Below are 7,230 nucleotides of genomic sequence, written 5' to 3' on the forward strand. Positions count from 1 at the left end.
CACTATCCCTTTATTATCCATCGGATGCCCCTAGTGACAGCCTAGGTTCCATAATGGTAGCTTGGGTAGTCTTCTCTTCTTTGCTAATCATGCTAGAAGTCTAAAAGATACAAGTACAAAATCTAAAAAAATGAACAGAGCTAATGCAGTAAGCACTAAATGTGGACATTAAAAGAAAACCTCAAACAAGTCATTTAAACTTCCACTTTAAAGAACCTAGAAAAATAAGGAAACTTCCGCACTGATCCCTAGATGATTTAGAACATGCATTATTCGGTTTCCAACTGTTTAGATATTTATCTTTTTTATTTTTGATCTCTTGTCTAACCCCATTGTGGTAAAAAATATCTACTCCATATTATTTTAATGTTTTAAATTGGTTGAGGTTTGTTTCATTTGGGGGTATATTATCTACCAAATTCCAGAGAGTTTTAGGGGGTCGAGTACCACGTGAAAGCCAACTCGTTCATTTTCTTTGAGGGCGCTGTTGAGTTCTTCTGTACCTTTGTTGATTTTTTCTTTCTCTAGTTGCTGTATCAACTGTTGAGACCAAGTCTTTAACTCTACATTCATCTGTTTCTTCTTTCAGTTCTCACAGGCTTTGCCTCACAGATTTTGAAGCTCGGTTATTTCATGCATGTCTTCCTGGCAAATTGATTATTATATAATTTTTTATAATTATATTATGCACTCTTTGCCTCTGATAACTCTTGCTCTGCAGTTTACTTTGTCTGAAGCAAATAAAGTCACTCTTCGTTTCTTTTGATTACTGCTTGCACGGCATGTGTTTTCATATCCCTTTGCTTTTAGCCTCCTTATATAATTATCTTCAAGTGCGTTCCTTATAAATAGTCGAGTCCTGTTTTGTAATACACCCTGATAATCTCAGTATTTACTATATGTAAATCATTTATATTTAATTGTTAATGTTATGGCTCCATTTATTTGTTTTCTCTCTTTTTCAATTCTCCATTTTATTTTTGCTGCTTTCCTGTGGGTTATATTTTTAACATTTTCTTTAAGAATTCCATTTTTATTTATCAATAGTATTTAAAATATCTCTCTCTGTGTAGTTTGTTTAGTGGTTCCTCTAAGCATTAAATTATATTGTCATACATGTTAACCACTGGAGCCCTGGTGATATAGTGCCTCATACCTTGGACTACTAACCACAAGGTCAGCAGTTTGAAGCCACCAGACACTCCACTGCCATAAAAAACTACAGTCTCAGGAGCCCACGAGAGCAGTTCCACTCTATCCTCTGTGGTTACTATGAATCAGAATTGACCGGACAGCAATGAGTTTGAATTTTGGCTCTTTTTTTTCCATTGGTGTTAGTCTACCAGTTTGAATGAACTCTACCCTAAACCAGTGCCATGTCCTAGTGAATGTTTCCACTAATCACAAAAGTGATTTCCACTAATCCCTAAATTCAGAATTTAAACTTCAGGAAAAAATTGAGTCATAAAGATAGTATCTAAGCTCTCTCTTTCTTATCACCACCTACTACACATGCATTCCCATTCCGATTGGAAGGATAACTAAGTGAGTTAGGATTAGGCTGGTGGGGGAAGAAAAGAAAAACAACTTTGACTAGTTCAAAACACCAAAATTTATTTTATTTGATATAAACATTAGACACCCTTTAAAGCTAAGTTTTAAGAGAAAGTGTTTGCTGATGCATGAAAGTTCATGATAATCCTAAAAGCCTTTGATATCTGAGCAAAATTTTGATTTGCTCTTTAAATTTTTTCAAGGACGTGAACCATCAAATTTAAATTTGTAAGTGCCCTTAGCAATTACATAGAGCAGGGTCCACATTTTACAGAAGAAAACAATGACAGTGACAAAGTCAACGTTCACAATGTCACAGGAGGTGAGTCGGTGGCAAAGCTGCGTCTCAAAATGAAGCCTGATGACACTGGACTGCACAATAAGGGACAGCTACATGGACACGTATCTAAGATGTGTTAACACTCAGCTTTGAATATGATTATGTGTCACTTCCTTATGGAACGCAAAATAAGAACATGGCAGATGGAATATCATCACTCATCTACAATGGAATTTAACCAGGACACGGGGATTTAAACTTACTCACTTGCCAAAATTAGCAGCAGATAACAAGAAACTGACCTAGCCATTGGTATTATTACAGACACTGGCCCACAGTGGCTCAAAAAATTACATTGTAAAGGTTAGCATGTTCTTTTTCATGGTGCTTCAGTGGCCTTTTCCCGCTCTACTCAGGCCACTGAAAAACAACATATTTGAAAGACATAACAATATTTCTCCTATCATGCAGTTTTCACTCGTGGTAAGCTGCAAAACACTTGAGTGCAGGAAAGGGGCAATCCTCAAATCCGAAAACATTTTTTAATAGTACCGGATTCACACTTCTAACCGGTATGATATAGCTAGCTCTGAATGAGTGAAATAATAAAAAAATCTTCTATACACCCAACTGAAGTGAGGCGGAATTCTTTCTCTACATCTATTCACAGCCAGACCCTGTAATTAAATAAAAGAGTGCCATCTATTTGGGCTCAGATCCATTACATATTTTCTTAATTTTTTTATTCATCTCCTTTTTTCTGAAATGTATCCCAATATTACTATGATGCCTGAACAAAAAAAATGCACAAATCTGAATCTATAAGACCTTTCTGAAAAAAATAACAAAAAAACAAAAAACCTTTCTGTTTGTTTGTTTTAAGACTAGATTTTAGTTTGATAAGATATTTAAATTGCCTCCACTTAGCCATGATTTGTATTTGGACAGACAGCCAATGCCCCATTAGCTCTGAACACTTGAGTCTCTAGTGAGGTATATTCCTGGTATTTCCCCCAAGGAAAAACTTGGTTCACAAACTAACCTGTGTTCCTTGACCTGATACCAGCAGAGATTGAATGTCCTAAAGTTCTGTCTCAAAGTGAGAGTTCAAATGCCCTTCCTTACCAGCCCAGCATACTGGTCCAATGACAGGGCACCAACTAGCATCATAGACTGAGAGAGCATCTACCCTCCTGCCCGAGGGGGCACCAGTGATAAGAGGCTGAACAAGAAGAAATGAAGGTGCTTAACACTCTGACAGTACAGTACCTGAATTGGAAAGAAAAACAAAGTTTTAGAGCTACCAATATGTCTAGCTTTTTAACCTGAGAGAACTACCACACTCCCAGACTCGGTAAACAGAAAAGCCTGTAGAACTGGTATTCACGTGTGCAATAAGGTATTCTTACCACTTGCCTATGAAACTCTTGTCAACAGAAGTTTACCCTTCCCTTTGGCTCTCTTTCAAGGATCTCTACTCTACATATGACCTCAGAGGCATTTCTACAGCTGATGAAAATTTAATGTCTTTGTTTGCCTCATAGATAAGGAGTGTCAAAGGAGAAAAGGAATAAAATCCCCAAGATTGCAGCTAAAACCAAAATAGATAATAAAGGTTTATACCATTCTTCACAACTTTGCCTTGTAAATTCCCCTTGCTATTTCAGGAACCGTTGTGGGTCTGGTTTTGTTTTTAAACACTCAAATAAAATAGATATACCCCTATGATGTTGTTCATGTCCTATAGGTCAAATTATACTCTCCCAGTTGAAAACTAGTACATCAACAGACCAAATAACTTCAAATTAGACCATAAACTGCTAACAGGAAGACAGTCTATACATTTGTCTCTCTTTTGAAGACCTTTCTTTTTCAAGCCTGGGATCAAGGTGAATAAAAAGATACTTGATATCTAGTTTGGATAAAACACCACAAACATTCCACGCTCTTTATACTACAAAGTTATTATTCCTAATTAGAAGTATGTTTTCTGATGATTAGAAGCAACAATCCTGAGAATACACCAAATTCTACATTTTTTTCATCACATAAACTTTATTGGCTTGATTGGATCAAAGCATCACAGACAAGTCTAAAGGAACCATGGAGACTTCTGACTCATCAGCCTGCTGAACTGTTCCTTTTTCAGTCACATCGATACCACCTCAAAACTTTCAGATATCCTTGTTTTTAATGGTTGTGGCTTACTGAATTAAAGCAGCCAAATTTGATACAAGCTCAATGTCATTTCCTTCAAGAATTAACTCATCTTTCTGGGCTTGAGAAACAGAACAGGCAACACCGGTCCTCATGCGAGCCCTCTGGATCTATTTTTCACCCAAGAGGTTACAGATTTCAACAAGAGACCCCTTCTCCTGACTAACCACGTTGATGGGGAAGTGGGCACACACAGACCTCATCTTGTATCGGCAGCCCAGTGCAACACCCTTGATCATGTCTGTACAAGACTGCAGATCGTGCGGACAGTAGCCAGTTTCTTTCTATTTCCCCACCATTTGCCAATGTGAAGCCTCTTTTTCTTTCCAAGGAGGCTGAGTTCTACGTTGATGTGACTGAAGTCCCTCTACAGGGTTCCTCTGGGGCCCTTCATGCTGACCGTGTGCCCCTTCAGGGAAATGTCGACATTCTCTGCCATGTCGACAGTCTGGTTGCTGACAATGGACTTCATGCTTGCAGTAGATGTGGCAAAAAGCAAATTCTACATTTTAAGAACAAAAAAGTAATCCCCAAATTAGCTTTGAGTTGATGCATTAAAGATTGAATAAAGGAAACAGGAGCAACAAATTGATTTGTGAGCAAGGCCGGTACACTTTATTTTGTCTAACACATCTTGGGTGAAAGTAAAAGTATATAATAAAGGCAGTATCTTAGCTGCTTCTAAGAATAAAATCCTTCCTCTTAGTATTAGAGTTCTAGACCGTTTAAACCACACTGTTTGCTAAATCAAATTAAATAAATATATCATTGAGCAATATCTGCAATGTGCTTTTGTTAGATGATGTGGAGCAAACAAAGTCATTAAATTTTATAGCAGTGATCTAACTACATCAAAGTTGGAAAAGTCATTAACAGAGAAAGCAGTAAAAAGCCAGGATACCTTCCAGAACACCAGGAAAGTGGCTGTTACAACACAATGTATGCTTGTATGTACGTAACTGTATAAGAAGTTAAGAGTCCAAAATACAATGATGCAAAATATTATAGAAAACTCATCTTAGACATATGAAAACCTTGGGTCAGAGGGAAAGAAATGAAGAATTCCACGTTGTAGTAAGGCAGTGGGTGGTCTTTCCAAGCACAGTCAGGGCAGGTAGAACCTGAAGAACAGGGCCTCCTGGCAGGTCCGAGCAAAGGCAGGGCAGACAATGAGTCCTGGAAGAAGCTAGAGATAATGAAACTCTTACACCTTCACCGCAGGAGCTCTAAGAACCAAGCCTGCAGCATCTGCAGCTCAGGTCGCTCTATAGTATTGTTTTCCCCAGGAAATCCAAGTATATTTCTACTGAGAGACCTCAGCCTTGCCCAAGTCATCTTCTCGTGAATCTTCAACTTCTTGCTGTCTGCTGGGGACAATGTAAGACAACTGTAGTGTCCAATCAACTTTCCATTGGCAAATATCTCCACACTGAAAAAAATCACATCTGAAAATTTTTTGAAGATAAGTAGTCTTTGGAGACACGGTAAGAAGGAACTATGAAATTGTTCAAAGGCAAAGAGGTGGGTAAGGAAACATGGCAACTAGGACATCGTGTATGAAGGACGGGCAGCTACTCAATGGAGCACCACCGACCACAAACTTAGGTGTCCCCAGGTTCGTCAGAATAAAAAGGTGGCACCATAATGTATTGCATGGCTGTGTTCTAGATTTATCATGTCAGACAAAGAATTCTTTCCTGATTTTGTAGACATGAGGAGATTATGTAAGTAAGGAAGTAGAGGCACTGAGTAAATGACGAGGGGTGTTATGGAAAGTAAAATATGGCCCACACATCGAAAGTTATTTTTATTCTGAGCCTTGATACTCAAACGTGGTTTAAACAGTTAAAAGTATACACTCCTAAATGGTACGATCATCACATCTGGATGATTTTGAGTATGTTTCTTAACCTCTAATACAGGTATTTTGTGTAAATTAAAGACAGTAGCAACTAGGGTAATTGTCTACTTAGCATTTCATCAAAAGGTCATGCCACTCTTATTCTCAGAAATTGGGGGTTCGATGTGCTTGTCCCCATGCCCCTTCTCTATGAAAGAGAATCCAAGGAGGCCTGAGTGATTCTGGGAACACACATGGAGCCTCTCTCTCAGTAGTTGAGGCAATGAGGACCCATTCAAACCTGGAGGTGCCGTGTCCTTTATGAGAATTGGTAGACTACTGCTCCTGACAATACAAATCAAAGAGAAAAAAGCAATCCAAAGATGGAGACTTAGAGATATTTTGTGACCTTAAAACAACTAGCCTTGGAATGTTTGTTTTCTGTGCTGGGCACCTAACAAGTGCTCAATAAATGTGAGTTCCTTTTATGGGTATTTAAAATTATTAGAGACTCATTAAACTTCCCTTTCCAAGATAACTGAATGAAAAGTAAAAAATGTTCAGGGGTTCCTTAGTTAAAATATTGAATGTCTTTGTCTTCAAAAAGACCATAATCAGTAATAGATGACATTCAAACAATAGCTAAAGAGTGGAGTCAAAGAATCATCAAAAAGACAACAGATGATTTGACTGGTAGATGAATTGATCAAAAAACAATACTGAACAAATTTCAGAGGAAAAAGAAAAAAACACTCTCAGAAGGAGCTGGTTATGAAAAGACTTCACAGAGTTAATATCTGGCTTAATTTGAAGAAAAAGGAAAGATTCAAAAAGGTGGAGAGAGGGCAAACGACATCTCAGGTATGAAGGTCAGTGCTCTTCATGTGCTACAGCCTAGTCCACTCTGCAAAGGAAGGGCCGCCAGGAGACACAGGGAAACAAGAGAATGAGAGAAAATGTTTAACTCAGATGACAGGTTAAGGGAAAGTTTAATAATACTTCACATAATTTGCTTTTAATTGAACTCATCCAGAAGTATAATGCAATGACACTAGGCTACTCATATAATTTATACTCAGTATAATTTTTAATTAGCAAGACTAACAATGGTTTAAATATTTTTACAAGTAAATCTCACTATTTTGGAAGTTTTATTAATTTACCTAAAACTTTGGCTGTAAATTCCTGATTTACTCAAATACTGTGGTTTTTAAAAATGAATATACCACACAAAACATAAGTCCAAAGACGTAATCATAGATCTTGTGGTGTTTCTTCTGAATATCTTTCCCATCCCTTTCTTACCATGTAAGAGCTAGTCAGTTGAAGACATTATCTC

The 7,230-nt window shown here is 37.6% G+C and overlaps 1 pseudogene; it reads right to left on the reverse strand.

The window, feature by feature from the left end:
* Positions 1-3,906: 3,906 nt before the first annotated feature.
* LOC101663169 lies at positions 3,907-4,523 on the reverse strand (annotated as a pseudogene).
* Positions 4,524-7,230: the final 2,707 nt, after the last annotated feature.

The sequence above is a fragment of the Echinops telfairi genome, unplaced genomic scaffold, assembly GCF_000313985.2.
Source record: "Echinops telfairi isolate 266 unplaced genomic scaffold, ASM31398v2 ScPeMD7_21;HRSCAF=78, whole genome shotgun sequence".
In the NCBI taxonomy this organism is placed as follows: domain Eukaryota; kingdom Metazoa; phylum Chordata; class Mammalia; order Afrosoricida; family Tenrecidae; genus Echinops; species Echinops telfairi.